We start from the raw sequence: 18,371 nt of genomic DNA, 5'->3' as shown, positions 1-18,371 counted from the left end.
GGCCGGTGACAAGTGGCAGCAACCAGCCAGTTTTTCCCAAGAAGCCCCACAACTGATGAAATGCAAGAGAACCTTGACTGATAGTGTGTGAGAAGACGGAAGAACAGACAGCAAGCAGTGTAGCAAAAAAACAGATCGTAGCAAGAAATGTTGCCATACTGTTGTGACAGGGTCAGTGTCAGCTGAAGAAGACCTGAAGAGGATGCAGATGGAGGATACAGTTTTACAACCAGCGCTAGAGTGGCTGCAGCAGAGTACAGTGAAGAGGTTTCCAGATTCACCCCTGTGACTAAGAGTTACTGGAGTCAGTGGGACCTTCATTTGAACAACGGGCTACTGGAGCATCAGTGGGAGACACCCAATAGTCTCAGCAATTATTGGTAACTGGTGGTTCCAAAGAAAACGAGGTCTGGGATCTTGGATGAGTCTCCTAACCAAATCACTAGTGGGCACCTGGGAGTGAAGAAAACTCTTAAGTCGGTTGCTACAGAGGTTCTACTGGACTGGCATGCATCAAGATGTTGAAAAATGGTGTCAGGCCTATGAAGAATGTTGTACTAAGAAGGGACTAAGAAACGTGGTTGTGCCCCTCTCCAGCTGTGCCAAGTGGATGCACCAATGGAAATAGTCGCAGTGGACATTGCTGGACCTCTGCCACTCACTGAAAGACGAAACAGGTATATATGTGTTGCCATGGACTACTTCACAAAGTGCCCAGAAGCCTATGCCATCCCCAGTCAAGAGGCTGTGACTGTTGCTAAGGTGTTGGTTGACCAGTTTTTCTGTCGTTCTGGGATGCCACAAAAGCTACATTCAGACCAGAGTAGAAACTTTGAGTCTGCTGTGTTCCATGAATGCTGCAAGTTACTGGGGATCAAGAAGACCAGGACGACCCCATTAAGGCCACAGTCAGATGGAATGGTGGAGAAATTCAGCTGGACCCTGGGACAAGAACTGGCCGAGCACTGCATAGAGGGATAAACGGAATCTATTTATCTATCTATATCTATAGCCCGACGCCCTAATCCCGCAAAGGGTGGCGGCAGACAAAACGCCTCCAAGTCACTCTGACACCCACCATTTGACTACCCTCCCCCCGACTCACCCCCACCTCCCTCATATACCTCTCAACTCCATCCCTCCACCTTATCCTCGGCTACCCCTCCCTCTCCCTCCCTCCACCTCACCTACATACACCCTCTTAGTCAGTCTTTCATTCTCCATTCTCTTCACATGTCCAAACCACCTCAGTGTATTTCTCCTAATCTTCTCAACCACATCCACATCCACCGCACAACGTTCCTGCACTTCTTCATTCGTCAACCTGTCCCTCTACGTCACTCCACATGCTCCTCTCAAGTAACTCATTTCCACTGCTCTCACTCTTGACTTGTTCCCCTCTTGCAAGGTCCACGCCTAGCTTCCATACGTCAGGGTAGGGATCACAATACTATCATGCAGTGACTTCTTAACTTCCATACTCACCTCCCTACTTCTCATCACTGCTTTCAGTGTACCAACAACCTTCCTTCCCTGCTGTACCCTTTCACGCACTTCATCCCCCAAAGTTACATCCTTACTCATCACACTACCCATGTACTTGAATGGCACTCACATTCTCCATATCCTCACCATCCAATCTCACTGCACACTCTGTGACTTCATTTCCTCTCAAACACCATAACTTTACTTTTGTTTACATTAACTTTCAGCTTCCTCCTTCTACACACTGTCCCAGATTCATTCACCAAACCTTGCAACTCCCATTCATTTTCACTCAACAATACTGTATCATCAGCAAACAGCAACACTGGAAGCTTCCAAATCTCACCCTCATTCATTAGAGCCACCCCCACATCCACTGCCCTACCCTGCACCTCCTTTACAACCCCATCCATGTATATATTAAACAGCCATGGAGACATCACACAAACGGAATGAGACCAGAAACTACCTGTGTTGCTGATGACATATCGGTCTGCATCCCATGAGTCTACCAGCTACACCCCTACAAAACTAGGAGTAGACTGCAGCACCTGTCGAGCAGGTGGATGGAAAGCTGATGACAGACAGAGCTGGAGCTCCCGTTTCATCAGCCCTCGGGACTAGGTCCCGACCATCCCCCTTTGCCTTTTCAGTGTCTCTCCAATACAAGTTTCTCTAACCATCAACACCAAACTACATGCACAGTACACACTTCACTTCCTATCCCAAAATTTAAAAAATCATGGCAGCAATACACGTGGCCTCGGAGTTCCCAGGGGGGGGGGACCATAAATGTCTCCACCTTCCGCCCCTCTCCCGGTGATGACTCGAGCTGCCTGGAACCACTGTCTGACTCTCTTCTTCTTCATTTCTGCAACATTCGTGGCCTTTCCTCTAACTTTCGCTCCGCTGAGCACTACCTCTCCTTCTCTAAACCTCACCTTATCTCTCAAACTGAGACTCAGCTGTCTGAGGCAACTGACAGCAAACCCTTTCCTGTATCCTCCTACTTTCTCTATACTCATTTCAAAGCCAAAAATGGATGGTGCATATATGTACACAACGACCTATCTTGTTCTCGTGTTCCTGAACTCGATTCTTCTGAATTCTCTGCACTCTGGCTTCGGCTTTCCTGTCATTCTGTGACTAAATATATCTGCACTGTTTACTTTTCTCCTACTTCTACTGACTATCAAAAATTCTTTGACTATCTTACTTCTACAATGGAACACATTCCATCCATTTCTCCTTTTTCTGAAATCTCCATTCTAGGAGATTTAAATGTTCACCACCACGTTTGGCTCTCCTCTTCTTTCACTGATCCACCTGGTGAATTAGCCTACACCTTTTCTATCTTTAATGACCTAGAGCAGCTTGTACAGCACCCTACCTGTATCCCTGACCGCCTTTGAGAGAGCTCTAACATACTTGACCTCTTCCATATTACTAATCCTTCTGCTTACACTGTTAATCTTTTCTCTCCGTTGGGCTCCTCCGATCACAACCTTATCACCTTAACCTGTCCTATCGTTCCGGTACAGCCTGTGGACCCTCCAAAGAAAAGTCGTCCGTGGCACTTTGGAACTGCAGATTGGGAGGCCCTCAGGCAGTACTTCTTGATTTCCCCTGGAATGATTATTGCTTCCATGGCCGGGAGCCATCTGGAGTGTACGTTGTGCATTAGGGAGGTTATTCTCTCAGGCATGGAAGCATACATTCCTTTCTCATATCCTCTGACTAATGCAAGAAAGCCATGGTTTAATCACGCTTGTTCTAATGCTGTCTGCAACAAGGAGAGGGCCTATAAAAGGTACCGGAGCCAACCCACCCCTGAATCACATCTTTTATATGTTTCTGCCCAGAATCATGCTAAGTCTGTTCTTCGCTCTGCTAAAAATAATTTCATCCATACTAAATGCTCTCAACTCTCCAACTTGAATTCTTCCCACTCCTTCTGGCACCTTGCCAGAAACCTTTCTAACAACTTTACCTCATCATCCTTCCCTCCTCTTTTCTACTCTGATTCCTCTGTAGCTATTTCTTCTACTGATAAAGCAGATCTCTTCGCTCAGACTTTCTCCTCCAATTCTACTTTAGTCGATTCCGGTGTTGTTCCTTCGTCACTTCCACTCCCTCTGACTTCCCTATGGCTGACATTAAAATGTGTTCAGCTGATGTATTTTCTGCCGTTGCTGGCCTCAATACTAATAAGGCATATGGGCCTGATGGAGTCCCTCCTGTTGTTCTCAAGAACTGTGCTTCTGTGCATACACCCTGCCTAGGCAAGCTCTTTCGCCTTTGTCTATCAACTTGTATCTTTCCTTCTTGCTGGAAGTTTGCTCTCATTCAGCCAATCCCAAATAAGGGTGACCATTCCCAACCCTCTAACTATCGTCCAATTGCTTTAACATCCAGTATCTCAATTCTTAATAGGAAAATTTTAAAGCATCTTTCCTGCCACAACCTTCTTTCTGATCGTCAGTATGGGTTCCGTCAGGGACGCTCCACTGGCGATCTTCTCACCTACCTTTCAGAGTCCTGGTCATCCTCCTTTCAGGACTTTAGTGAAAGCTTTGTCATTGCACTTGACATCTCTAAGGCTTTCCATCGAGTCTGGCATAAATCTTTAATTTCCAAACTGCCCTCTTACGGTTTCTATCTTTCTATCTGTGCCTTAATCTCTAGCTTCCTTTCTGGTCATTCTATAGCCGATGTTGTAGACGGCCATCATTCTTCTAGATATATCAACTGTGATGTTCCTCAGGGCTCTGTCCTATCACCAACTCTCTTCCTTTTATTCATCAATGACCTTCTAAGCTGTACATCTAACCCTGTCCACTCTTATGCTGATGACTCCACCTTCAGCTTTCCATTCGGTTCCCATAACGTCCATCTCAGCAGTTACTTCAACAAACAAGGGATGAGGCTATGGCACACCTAATGTCCGCTTGGATCATATCTCTGACTAGGGTAAAAATAATCTAGTTGTTTTTAATGCACCAAAGACTCAGATTTTACACCTATCAACCCGACAAAATCTTCCCCAGGTATATCCACTAAAATGTTTAACAATATTCAGCTTAATTTCTGCATCATCCTTGAACATGCTTGAGGTTTCATTTACTCAGGACTTATCTTGGAAAGATCATATTACATCTATTGTAAAATCTGCTTCCAAAAGATTAGGGTGTGCTAAGCCGACTCCGTTCCTTCTTTACCCCTGCATGATTGTTGACTCTATACAGGGGTTTTATTTGTCCCTGTGTGGAGTACAACTCTCATGTGTGGGGAGGCTCCACACATACAGCTCTTCTCAATAGAGTGGAGTCAAAGGCTTTTCGTCTCATTAACTCTCCTCCTCTTACTGACTCCCTTCAACCTCTGTCTCTTCATCGCACTGTTGCATCTTTATCTCTTTTCTATCGCTACTTCAATGGTTACTGCTCCTCTGAACTGTCTGCATGCATTCCTCCACCTCTACGACGGGCACGTAGCACCCGTCTAGCAGCAGACTTTCATCCCTTTTCTGTCCAACTCTCTAATGCAAGAGTTAACCGTTACTCCTGGTCCTTCATTTATGCAACAGGTCAGCTCTGGAACTGTCTCCCTTTGTCTGTATTCCCTGGTTCCTATGATCTCCAGTCTTTCAAACGCAGTGTGTCCAGGCATCTCGAAATGATCGGATCTTGAATTTGGCTCTCTCTTGTATTTTGTTTTTCTCTTGGAAGGAACAACAATTGCAGGCTCATGGCCTTTTGTTCCTTCTTCCTCGCATAAAAAAAAAAAAAATGATGCTGGGCCACGAGTTACGTTTATCCGCTGACTTGTTAAAGGTAGTTGTGAGCATCGTGACTCTAAAAAGTAACTTCTTTTTCCACTACTCCGTTACTTAAAAAAGTATCTTCGTTATCAGTTACACCGTCACTTCTTTACAGGAAACGGAAGTTACCATTGCTCCACTAGTCGGTTATTTGTATTAAATAAAGTAAAAAAAAAAAAATCTTTTCATTATATTATATGAGAGTAACAAAGGGAAGAAATACAAAATAGGTTAAAGACAGATGATAAAGCCATCACTATACGTCGTGCTCACTGCTCTGAGTCTGACAATTACACTGTACTTAATCTGATAGTACTGGGACTGGCACTAATGGGTGGTGGTGGCTGGTGGCCCAGTGGTGGGATGGTCTTGTCCTTGACCTTTCTTTACGTTATCTATGTCCTTGGCATGCTGGCAGTTGGCCTGTAATTAAAACAAAAATATCCATTACATTTACTGTGACTTGCACGATTGCGCGAAGTAGTTAATATACTGTAAGTACAAAGTCATTTTAAAAACAAGTATACTAAATATACTCTTTAATCTTTTTTAAGTTTTATTTAACAATTATATTTTTGCTATATTTTTGCCATGCCTACCCTTAGTGTTTGTAACCATTTGTAAAAATATGTAGTGTGTAAGTATAGTATGTAAGCAGGGCACCACCGACCTATGTTATGTCTGTGAGTGCTTGCTATGTCTAGCTGATTCAAATTCTGCTGAACTATGAGTTTTGTGGCCCTGCCGCACCATCGCTCTAGCCGGGGAGAGACGGCAGTAACAGTTAGCGATGGGCTGGTTTGGACACGGATGGTGTCAAGTGCTGCTGTATAAAGATATAAGGCGGTGTTTAACATATTATCAGAAAACTCGTCCGAGACTTTGACTTCACCTACGACTGGCGTCAAGGCACATTGACAAACATTAACATTAGCCCCACCACAATTAGACTTTATTAGTTACTAGTTACCCACCATATCAGTGATATATCACATCACCATTGCCAATATAATGCAAGCACCACTGCCAACATAATGCCAACATCACTGCCAACATATTACTGGAATTTCGGCTACCACCAGTACCAACATCGTCATCACAGCGAAGTTTCAAGTTACCGGTACTTACACACCATGACACCAGAACCACTCACCAGAATAACCAGGACCTAAATAGTATCACAACCGCCAGTACCACCACTACCACTACAATTGTCAGTACCACCACCACCACACCACGACATCAGTCAGTCAGTCACCACTCAGGCACACACCACCTACCACCACTACCACTACACCACGACACCACACAAGTGACACCACCTATCAGGCTACTGCTGCTACCATTGACCAGCTCGACAGCTACCACCAATACTGGTTAGTAGTTGCTAGTACTACCACTAGTCCACTACCACTACCACTACCAGCTAGCAGCTATCACAACTACCGCTACTGCCATAACCACTACTACTACACCAGGCATCTACCACAACCACCATCTACTAGTACCACCAAGCACCACTACCATGGTACTGGTACTACTAGGCTATCACCTTCCACGGTCCAGCACTACCAACACACCACCACTGTTACAGTTACCACCACACCACACTACCAGTACCACCTACATGATACATCTATCAGACTGCCACAACTACTACCATGCCAGTGACACCACCTACCAGTTAATAATATGATTTTATATTATCTATTTACCTTGAGGAATATGAGACGCTATAAGGTGGCACCGTGGACGGTGGCTCTCTTCGCTCTAGGGACGTCTTTCCCATTGGAGAAGAGACACTCCACGAGGGCGCTGGAAGGGATGGCTGTGTTGTATCTGGCAAAGACACACATCAGGGGTGGCTCCTTGTGGAAGGCCATGTCTGTCAGCTTGTCATCCTATTTCCAGGTATCCTCCAGCCAGACCTTTACCATGGCCTGCACCTTGGACTTGGTTGATTTGTGGATGCTGTTGTGTGCTTCTGGGAGTGCGTCATGCCCTCAAAGAAATATGCCTCGTCGGCATCGTCATCCAGCTCGCCATCGCCGATGCTGCTGATGCTGCTGGTTTCGTTGGACATCTCCCTCATGGCAGTCTCCATGGTTGTCTCCATGGCTTTCCTGACGTTGCTGGCCTGGCTGGCATCGTGCTGCTCCAGCCAAGTGAGACGGAACATAGGCTTAGGCTCCTCTCAGCTTCATTGTATCAGTGCATGCTATTGGCTGTTGGTTATTCAAGTGGCCAATAGCGTGCGTCGATACAAATGAAGTAAGTGAAGCAAAATGTAACGGAGTAACGTAGCAAAAGTAATGGGATAATGGAGTAGGAAAATGATGGAAGTTACTGGGTCCGTTACAGTAGAAAAAAAAAAAGTAACGAGTCCATTACTCAAAAATTTAACTTCATATGAAACGGACTAACAGAATAACGGACAGCTGCACACCACTGGTTAATGGGAAGACCACCTAGTCAACAGCTACCTACAGACACCTCCAGCTATGTAGTGTATCTTCAGGAAAGGCTGACTGAGGTACAGTCAGGGAAAGTTCCACATTACCCATTGTTCGGAGCATTGGTGGTCGACGAATACTCATGAAGAAGCAGCCAGACCCAGCATGTCTGGTAACTGTGAGTGGGAGGGAGGGTGGCCGGCGGTGAGAGGGTTTGAAGAGTTGCTCATGTCGCAGTATCAATAGCCAGTGATAATGCGTCCGACGTATCCTCAAAGTGCAAAAACGGTATGTTGTTTGTATGATATCACACTGTTATCTGAGTCTATCTATATTACTGCATATATAATACATGTTTGCTGTCAAAGGTATGCTTCTTTGTCTTCATTTTGTAATGTTCGATGGCAATGATAGATTTAGAGATTTTTCTTATAATTAGGACTTCCTATGTCATTCTGTCTAAAGGAAAATGAAAAGTCTGTTAATCGCTCATATAGACTGTGTTAATTGTTATTATTTTACACTACCCTAGACTCTAAGTTCGATATGAGTAATTGCCAGAATAACACTAGAAAGGTTTGCAGGCAGATGTTTATAGTGGGATGACAGAGGATAAATAATTAAATTTATAAGTGTTTTCGAGTCAACACAAAATATAAATATATGTTGTATTGTTACGAATATCTAACGTCTCATGTTAAAGTCGAGAGGGAATGAAAGCATTCAAACCTCTGTTTGAACCCAGCACACTTCCATAACTTAACTGACAACACCAACTCTACAGATATCGACATAAATTTTTAAATAAAATGCTAGCATCATATTGTCATGTATCCTTACTAAATTAATTCAAACACACCTTCCAAGTCATACATTGCAGACTTACATGTAATTCCCAACCTATCGCCAAACCCTCCTCTGCCCCCCAATCCCATGCCTCCCTCTCCTTCACACTCATAGTTACCAGACACATGAGGTCTGGCTGCCACTTCACATTCACTCGGCTCACACCAGTGCTTCAAGAGGTGGGTAATGCAGAACTTTCCCTGACTGTACATCATCAAGTGCAAGGAGCCCTTAACTTTTCAGGAGAGGTGATGAAGTGCAAGTATGAGGCCAAGGCAAGTGAGCTGCGCTTAAAGGATGGTGACAAAGTCTAGTTATACAATCCTCAGCTGTAAAAGGGACAGTCACCAAACCCGCAGTCTGTGGGACTGGCCTTACACCGTGTTGGACCACCTTTCAGATGTAACGTACCGGATTTGGGGAGGCAGGAAATCTCGTCCAGAGGTGGTACACATGAATTGTCTCTGGCAGTACTATGGGCCAGGACAGTACAGCTGGGACATCTCAGAGGAATTATGCTCACCTGCAGCCACGGATGTTGAGAATGACCAAGGAGCTGAACCACAAGAGGATAGTGACAGTTTCCCAAGGGAAGAAGTGAATCAGGAAGACACATTCCAGGAGGCATGGGCACTGGAGGAGCAGGGATGTCGTCAGAAGCGGCATACGAGAAGACCTGATAAATTGAAGGATTATTTTGTGCATATTTAAATATTTAGTTTGGATAAAGGATCATGTTTCTATAAATTGTCTAGTTATGTTGGGACGACAAAGGACTAGGGAGGGGGCAGTGTTGAGATGCGGGATTTGCTAGACAGGCTAGACAGAAAGTACTGGAAGATTCTCAGTATTTCTCATATTTTTTATTTACGAGTCAGAGTAGCCAGTTAGTCTGCTATTTGTGAGCGGAGGTATTTTGTAAAGTTATGCATTAAATTTTATGTTTTTTTTCTCTATAACGTTTTATTTACGTGATTGTTTGATAAATTATTAATTTTGTCTCAGTCTGTATGCTAAATAATTTAGAGTGTTACACAGTGTAAGAAACCTGTAGATAGTTTGGATGTCTCTGAGTTGGTAACTGTTGCTCTTCCAAGAACTTTGTAGATCATTCTAGTATGTACATATGAAGGCTATATAAGGAGGTGGAAGAGCCCAGGGGAGAACCTCCAAAATTTAACTATAAGAAAGCAGATTGGGGATCCTTCTCAAGGATCGCCAATTTAGATATATCTGGGGAGACCATAGATGTTAAGGTCGAAAATATAACCCAATCCATATTACACGCAGCTGAGGCTGCTATTCCCAAGACTTCTACAGTTCATGCGAAGCATAGAGCACATTGGTGGACGCCGGATTGCCGACAAGCATTAAGAAAACGCAATAGGAGATACAGGATTTTTGATAGTCAGCCCACTGAGGAAAATTTTATTGCATACAAACAGGCACGGGCTGACGCAAGGAGAATAATAAGAAGTGCTAAACATGACTCCTGGAGGTCCTTTGTGTCCACGGTGACTCGTACAACACCATTACATAAAGTCTGGTCCACTATAAGATTATTAAATAATAAACGCCCATACTTCCCTGTCACCACCTTGCAGGTGAATAACACCACCTATGACGAGCCCGTGGACGTTTCTAACATCCTCGCCAGGAGTTTTTCTCATGTAAGTAGCTCAGCCAATTATGACCCACGTTTCCAATGTCATAAATGCACGGCTGAGCTACAGATATTAGACTTTGCCACAGAAGAGGTAGACTCCCCGTACAACCAAGAGTTTACGCTAGATGAACTGCTCCTTCCCCTTAAATCCTGTAAAGACACCAGCCCTGGACAAGACACCATCACGTACGGTATGATCCAGCATCTTAATCAGGACAACCTGATTAAGATGTTAGCATTGTACAATGAGATTTGGGCGTCTCAAACGTTCCCAAACTCATGGCACTTTGCGCATGTCATACTGATACCCAAAGAGGCTGGTCGTCTTATGAATCCCACTTCATTTCATCCTATTGTGTTGACTTCTTGTCTATGTAAGGTCATGGAACGTATGGTTAACAATAGGCTTCTTTTGTTTTAGAGTCGAAGAATTTGTTAAATGATCAACAATGTGGCTTCCGTAAATACAGAAGTTCACTAGATCATTTAATGAATTTGGAGCATTATATTGCAGAGGCATTTGCCGATAAAGAATTCATGATAGGGGTGTTCTTGGACATCCATAAAGCCTATGACATGACCTGGCGACACGGTATACTAATGAAGCTCTATGCTTATGGTTTAAGAGGAAATTTACCTGTTATTATTTCAAATTTCTTAAGGGACAGAACTTTCTCTGTCAAATTGCCCCGTAACGTAACATCGGATATATTTATCCAGGAAAACGGGGTGCCACAGGGAAGTGTGCTTAGTCCTACTTTATTTAGTATTATGATCAATGATATTCTGTCATCAGCTCCCATCCCGAGGAATCTTAAATACTCGCTCTACGCTGACGATTGTGCAATATGGCACACTTCCCGTAATGCACAATTTTCGGCTGGGCGGATTCAAGCAGCCCTTGACTCCGTCCACCAATGGGCCTTGCAATGGGGATTTAAGTTTTCCGTACGTAAGTGTGCCGCTATAGTTTTCACTAATCGTAACGTACCTAATTTGTGCTTAACTTTGGATAATCAAGCGGTACCTTTTCAAAATTCTGTAAAATTTTTAGGAATACATTTTGATCATAGAATGAATTTTAAACTTCATGTTAATACTTTGCTTGCTCCTTGTGATAAACCGTTAAATGTCCTCAAGTACCTAGCGGATCCTACCTGGGGTGCTGACAGAAAATCTTTATTAATGGTGTATAAGTCCCTTATTCGATCGAAGCTTGACTATGGCGCACAGGTGTATGGCTCGGCATCCGATGCCACGCTGAAAGGATTGGATGTGTTACGGAATAAATGTTTGCGAATGTGTCTTGGAGCCGTCCGGTGTACCCGTGTGACTCGTATGGAAGTGGAGGCGAATGTGCCTCCCCTCCGTATTCGCCGTGACCACCTGGCCTTGTCCTATGGCATAAGGACGTTAAGGAAAAGTAATATCGGCAATGTGGCCTGTACCCCCCTGCGTCAATACCACCACCTTCTGCGGGGGGTGCGTCAGCCACTTGCCGCTCGCCTCCACTTACTGACTCAGGAGCTTGATGTGGACCCCAGTGACTGTGACAAGTTGGTGCTTAAAAATATAGCGCCTTGGGAGCCACCCAGCTTTACAGTCGATGTTACATGGCTCCCAGCACCAAAGGCCAAGGCGCCGGAGGCGGAGGTCCACCACTTGTTTCGTAACATCATTGTTCGTCACTTGGGGTCCCATCAATTGTACACCGACGGCTCCAAGTCGAGGGAATGTGTGGGTGCAAGTGTGTGGTCGACTGAATGTGCCCTCAGGTATCGGTTGCCAACTCATACATCTGTGTTTACTTCAGAACTTTTTGCTATTGACAAAGCCATAGACTATGCTCTCAATTCTAGGCATGACTCATTTATCATATTTTCAGATTCAAAATCAGCCCTTCAGGCAATTGCATCTTGCACTACGGACTCTCATGAGATCCAGGGCCGCATCGTTAATAAGTTGCATTCATGCAACAAGTCATTAACGCTGATCTGGGTGCCTGGTCATTGTCGTATCTACGGCAATGAGCAGGCTGACTTACTTGCAAAGTCGGCTGTAGAGGTCGAGGAGACTTGGGACGTTCCTCGTGATCTACGGTCGAGTCTATCTCTCGGAAAGAAATCAATAAATCTTCTGTGGCAAGGTCAGTGGACTAGACTAAATATTCCAACTTGTCAGACGTACCTGGGCGACTGGGACACTGCCAACCATCCCAGTCGCCTAGAAGAAAAAGTGTTGGCATGGTTACGGCTTAATGCCACCATTTTAACCCACATAAAACCATATATGGAAAGACGCTTCCCACCGCACTGTGACATCTGTAATGCTGTGTTATCTATTAGTCATATCATCCTGCGCTGTCAGCCATTTATTCGTGAACGTGCTTCACTTATAAATTACTGTGGCGCAGTAGACGTCCCCTTCACCCTTTCCACCATCATGGGTGATGGGGACATTGTTATGACTGATAAATTGATGGCTTTCTTGAGAGAGACCGGACTGATCAGAGTGATGTGACTTTTTTACTGCGTGGTTATGGTTTTTATGAACAGTAAATATGTATATATTGTAATATTAATTAGGGTTGACAGTTGACATATTTTAAATAGTTCCTCCTCCCACCGATCTATTTCTAATATAGATGTCCCCTACATTAAGCCAAGTTCCTCGCCTGATAGTCACCAGCTGATGAGTGCAAGTGTGCAATATAGGAAGGTATTGGGCACTTCCAGTCGATGGTGGTCTGCTGGGCGAGGTTCTTCACTTTTTGTACAAATTATGTAAATACATTATATTATCTTGCTTAAGTTATTCTAATTAGGGACGACAGCTGACGTATATGGAAATGTTCCTGACTCGTCTGGTTCCCTTTCATATATTGATGTCCCCTATATTAGGTTGTGCCTCGACTGACAGTCACCAGGTGATGAGTGCAGGTATGTAATGTAGAAAGGCCTTATATATCTGCAGTCGATGGTGTTCTGTTAGTCGAGGTATTTTTACCGTTAGTGTAGGTCTAGCTATTTGTCTCTGTAGGATTTAGTATAGGTTAGCGATTTGTCTGTTAGGTGATTAGTTTTAGGGTCTTTAGATTAGGTTTTCTTTATAAGGTATAAAAAATATATAACCAAGAAAAAAAAAATACAAAAAAAAAAAAGATTAAAATTATTATATATATATGTACGTTTGCATGAAAGTGTGTCTGTATGTATGCATGGAAGTGTGTGTGTGTGTGTGTGTGTGTGTGTGTGTGTGTGTGTGTGTGTGTGTGTGTGTGTGTGTATATATATATATATATATATATATATATATATATATATATATATATATATATATATATATATAGATATATATATATATATATATATATATATATGGCCTTAATAACCAGGGGCTTCGGCCCCAATGGTTGATAGGCCGAAAAAAAAAAAAAAAAAAAAACAGGGGAGTCTACGATGCTAGGAAGAAGGTGAAAGAGTTGCATGCAACTCCCAAACCTAATATCTCCTATGCATCGGCGGTTGTGTCCTGTCCTGTGATGTGCACCGTGGAGACACAGACTGACCTTACATTCGCTCCTCATGCCCCACCTCTCAGTCTAAGCCTCCTGTACGTTCCAACTCTCTGACAGACATCCCTGTTGCCACTTCATACTCTCAGGCTGCCGCTGCTCCTTCGCAGTCAGTGCGGCCAAAACAGAAGCCTGACAAGTCAGATAAAATTAACATGACCACCCTCACCAAACAGTCACGTCCTCTTGTCCTTCCTGCTCCAAGTCCAGCGAGGGAGAGAAAGAATAGCTCTTCCTCGGTGGATTCTGGGAGCCTTGTTATTGACGAGAATATGGAGATCTTCACGAGCAAGCACCGGGAAAGGTCCCCCGGTAGCCACTCGCCTGGTGGCGGGCGGCATAAAAAACTAAGAGCACTGGCCACCCTCGTAAATCTTAAACCGTCGCTTTCACTGTATTACAGTGGAATTGTAGAGGCGTCTGTAAAAAGTTACCAAATATAGCAATCTTGCTGTCAATACACAGGTCAGACGTTATTTGTTTACAGGAGACGCGCCTGGAGGATCACCCTGATCCTCCACAGTTAAAACACTACCACTCGTATAGAAGATATGAAGGTCACGGAGTCGCCATATACACCCACAAATCACACCCACAAACGGAAGTGATTCTAAATTCTACTCTGGAAGCGGTCGCGTGCAGAGTAAAATTTAATAACACGTATCTGTCTATTTGCTCTCTGTACTGTCCTCCACATGGCCCCATTGATAGTGATGCTTTAAATTCACTAGTTAAACATCTACCTGGGAATAAGTTAGTGTTGGGCGACTTTAACGCCCATCACTATCAATGGGGTATCTTGAAAATTGATGGTTGTGGGGAGCAAGTTAATACTACAGTCCAACCTCTGTCTTCTGAACGATGGTAGAGCGACTCGTGTAGATGATGGTACTGGTAACTTTTCGGCCATTGATTTATCTCTGGCCTCCCCTGGTATACATCAAGATCTCTCATGGGACCCTTATGACGACTCCTTGGGAAGTGATCATTTACCCATCTGTCTGTCTTATACATGCGACATCATTTCGGACCCTCCACCTCCAAAATTTAACTATAAGAAAGCAGATTGGGGATCCTTCTCAAGGATCCCAATTTAGATATATCTGAGGATACCATAGATGTTAAGGTCGAAAATAAAACCCAAGCCATATTACACGCAGCTGAGGCTGCTATTCCCAAGACTTCTACAGTTCATGTGAAGCATAGAGCACATTGGTGGACGCCGGATTGCCGACAAGCATGAAGAAAACGCAATAGGAGATACAGGATTTTTGATAGTCAGCCCACTGAGGAAAATTTTATTGCATACAAACAGGCACGGGCTGAGGCAAGGAGAATAATAAGAAGGGCCAAACGTGACTCCTGGCGGTCCTTTGTGTCCACGGTGACTTGTACTACACCATTACATAAAGTCTAGTCCACTATAAGAATATTAAATAATAAAGGCCCATATATACCTATTACAACCCTTCAGGTAAATAATAACATCTATGATGAGCCCGTGGACGTTGCTAACATCCACGCCAGGAGTTTTTCTCATGTAAGTAGCTCAGCCAATTATGACCCACGTTTTCAACACCATAAACACACGGCTGAGCTACAGATATTAGACTTTGCCACAGAAGACGTAGACTTCCCGTACAACCAAGAGTTTACGCTGGATGAACTGCTGCTTGCCCTTATATCATTTAAAGACACCAGCCCTGGACCAGACACCATCACGTCCTGTATGATCCTGCATCTTAATCAGGACAACCTGATTAAGATGTTAGCATTGTACAATGAGATTTGGGCGTCTCAAACGTTCCCAAACTCATGGCACTTTGCGCATGTCATACCGATACCCAAAGAGGCTGGTCGTCTTATGAATCCCACTTAATTTCGTCCTATTGTGTTGACTTCTTGTCTATGTAAGGTCATGGAACGTATGGTAACCAATAGGCTTCTTTTTGTTTTAGAGTCGAAGAATTTGTTAAATGATCAACAATGTGGCTTTCGTAAATACAGAAGTTCACTAGATCATTTAATGAATTTGGAGCATTGTATTTCAGAGGCATTTGCCAATAAAGAATTCATGATAGGGGTGTTCTTGGACATCCATAAAGCCTATGACATGACATGTCGACATGGTATACTAATGAAGCTCTGTGCTTATGGCTTAAGAGGAAATTTGCCTATTATTATTTCAAATTTCTTAAGGGACAGAACTTTCTCTGTCAAATTGCCCCGTAACATAACATCGGATATATTTATCCAGCAAAACGGGGTGCCACAGGGAAGTGTGCTTAGTCCTACTTTATTTAGTATTATGATCAATGATATTCTGTCATCAGCTCCCATCTCGCGGAATCTTAAATACTCACTCTATGCTGACGATTGTGCAATATGGCACTCTTCCCGTAATGCACAATTTTCGGCTGGGTGGATTCAAGCAGCCCTTGACTCCGTCCACCAATGGGCCTTGCAGTGGGGATTTAAGTTTTCCGTTCGTAAGTGTGCCGCTGTAGTCTTCACATATCATAACGTACCTAATTTGTGCTTAACTTTGGATAATCAGGCGGTACGTTTTCAAAATTCTGTAAAGTTTTTAGGAATATATTTTGATCGTAGAATGAATTTTAAACTTCACGTTAATACTTCGCTTGCTCCTTGTGATAAACCGTTAAATGTCCTCAAGTACCTAGCGGGTACTACCTGGGGTGCCGACAGAAAATCTTTATTAATGGTGTATAAGTCCCTTATGTGATCAAAGCTAGTCTCTGGCGCACAGGTATATGGCTCGGCATCCGATGCCACGCTGAAAGGATTGGATGTGCTACAGAATAAATGTTTGCGAATATGTCTTGGAGCCATACGGTGTACCCGTGTAGCTCGTATGGAAGTGGATGCGAATGTGCCTCCCCTCCATATTCGCCGTGACCACCTGGCTTGGTCCTATGGCCTTCGAACATATAGGAAAAGTAATATCGGCAATGTGGCCTGTACCCACCTGTGTCCATACCACCACCTTCTGCGGGGGGTGCGTTGGCCACTTGCTGTTCGCCTCCACTTACTGACTCAGGAGCTTGGTGTGGACCCCAGTGACTGTGACAAGTTGATGTTAAAAAATATAGTGCCTTGGGAGCCACCCGGCTTTACTGTTGATGTTACATGGCTCCCTGCACCAAAGGCCAAGGCGCCGGAGGCAGAGGTCCACCACTTGTTTCATAACATCATAATCCATCACTTGTATACCGACGGCTCCAAGTCGAATGAATGTGTGGGTGCAAGTGTGTGGTCGACTGAATGTGCCCTCAGGTATCGGTTGCCGACTCATACATCTGTGTTTATCTCCGAACTTTTTGCTATTGACAAAGCCATAGACTATGCTCTCAATTCTAGGCATGACTCATTTGTCATATTTTCAGACTCGAAATCAGCCCTTCAGGCAATTGCTTCTTGCACTACAGATTCGCACGAGATCCAGGGCCGCATTGTTAATAAGCTGCATTCATGCAAAAAGTCATTCACGCTGATCTGGGTGCCTGGTCATTGTCGTATCTACGGCAATGAGCAGGCTGACTTACTTGCAAAGTCGGCTGTAGAGGTCGAGGAGACTTGGGACGTTCCTCGTGATCTACAGACGAGTCTCTCTCTCGGAAAGAAATCAATAAATCTTCTGTGGCAAGGTCAGTGGACCAGACTAAATATTCCAACTTGTAAGCTGTACCTGGGCGACTGGGACACTGCCAACCGCCCCAGTCGCCTGGAAGAAAAAATGTTGGCACGGTTACAGCTCAATGCCACCATTTTAACACATATGAAACCTTATATGGAAAGACGCTTCCCACCGCACTGTGACATCTTTGATGCGGTGTTATCTATCAGTCATATCATCCTGCGCTGTCGGCGATTTATTCGTGAACGTGCTTCACTTATAAATTACTGCGGCATAGAAGACGTCCCCTTCACCCTATCCAGCATCCTGGGTGATGGGGACATTGTTATGACTGATAAGTTGATGGCTTTCTTGAGAGAGACCAGACTGATCAGAGTGATGTGACTTTTTTACTGTGTGGTTAAGGTTTTTATCAACGGTAAATATGTATATATTGTGATATTAATTAGGGTTAACATTTGACATATTTGAAATAGTTCCTCCTCCTACTGATCTATTTCTAATATAGATGTCCCCTACATTATGCCAAGTTCCTCGCCTGACAGTCACCAACTGATGCGTGCAAGTGTGCAATATAGGAAGGTATTAGGCACTTGCAGTCGATGGTGGTCTGCTGGGCGAGGTGCTTCACTTTTTGTATAAATTATGTAAATACATTATACCATCTTGCTTAAGTTATTCTAATTAGGGCCAACAGCTGACATATATGGAAATGTTCCTGACTCGTCTGGTTCCCTTTCATATATTGATGTCTCCTATATTAGGTTGTGCCTCGACTGACAGTCACCAGGTGCTGAGTGCAGGTATGTAATGTAGAAAGGCATTGCATATCTGCAGTTGATCGTGTTCTCTTGGTCGAGGCTTTTTTA

The sequence above is a fragment of the Coenobita brevimanus genome, unplaced genomic scaffold (genome assembly GCF_032717465.1).
Source record: "Coenobita brevimanus isolate Jiangsu-jjx unplaced genomic scaffold, ASM3271746v2 jjx.HiC_scaffold_331, whole genome shotgun sequence".
Taxonomy (NCBI): Eukaryota; Metazoa; Arthropoda; class Malacostraca; order Decapoda; family Coenobitidae; genus Coenobita; species Coenobita brevimanus.
Note: the sequence above shows the minus strand (reverse complement) of the source record.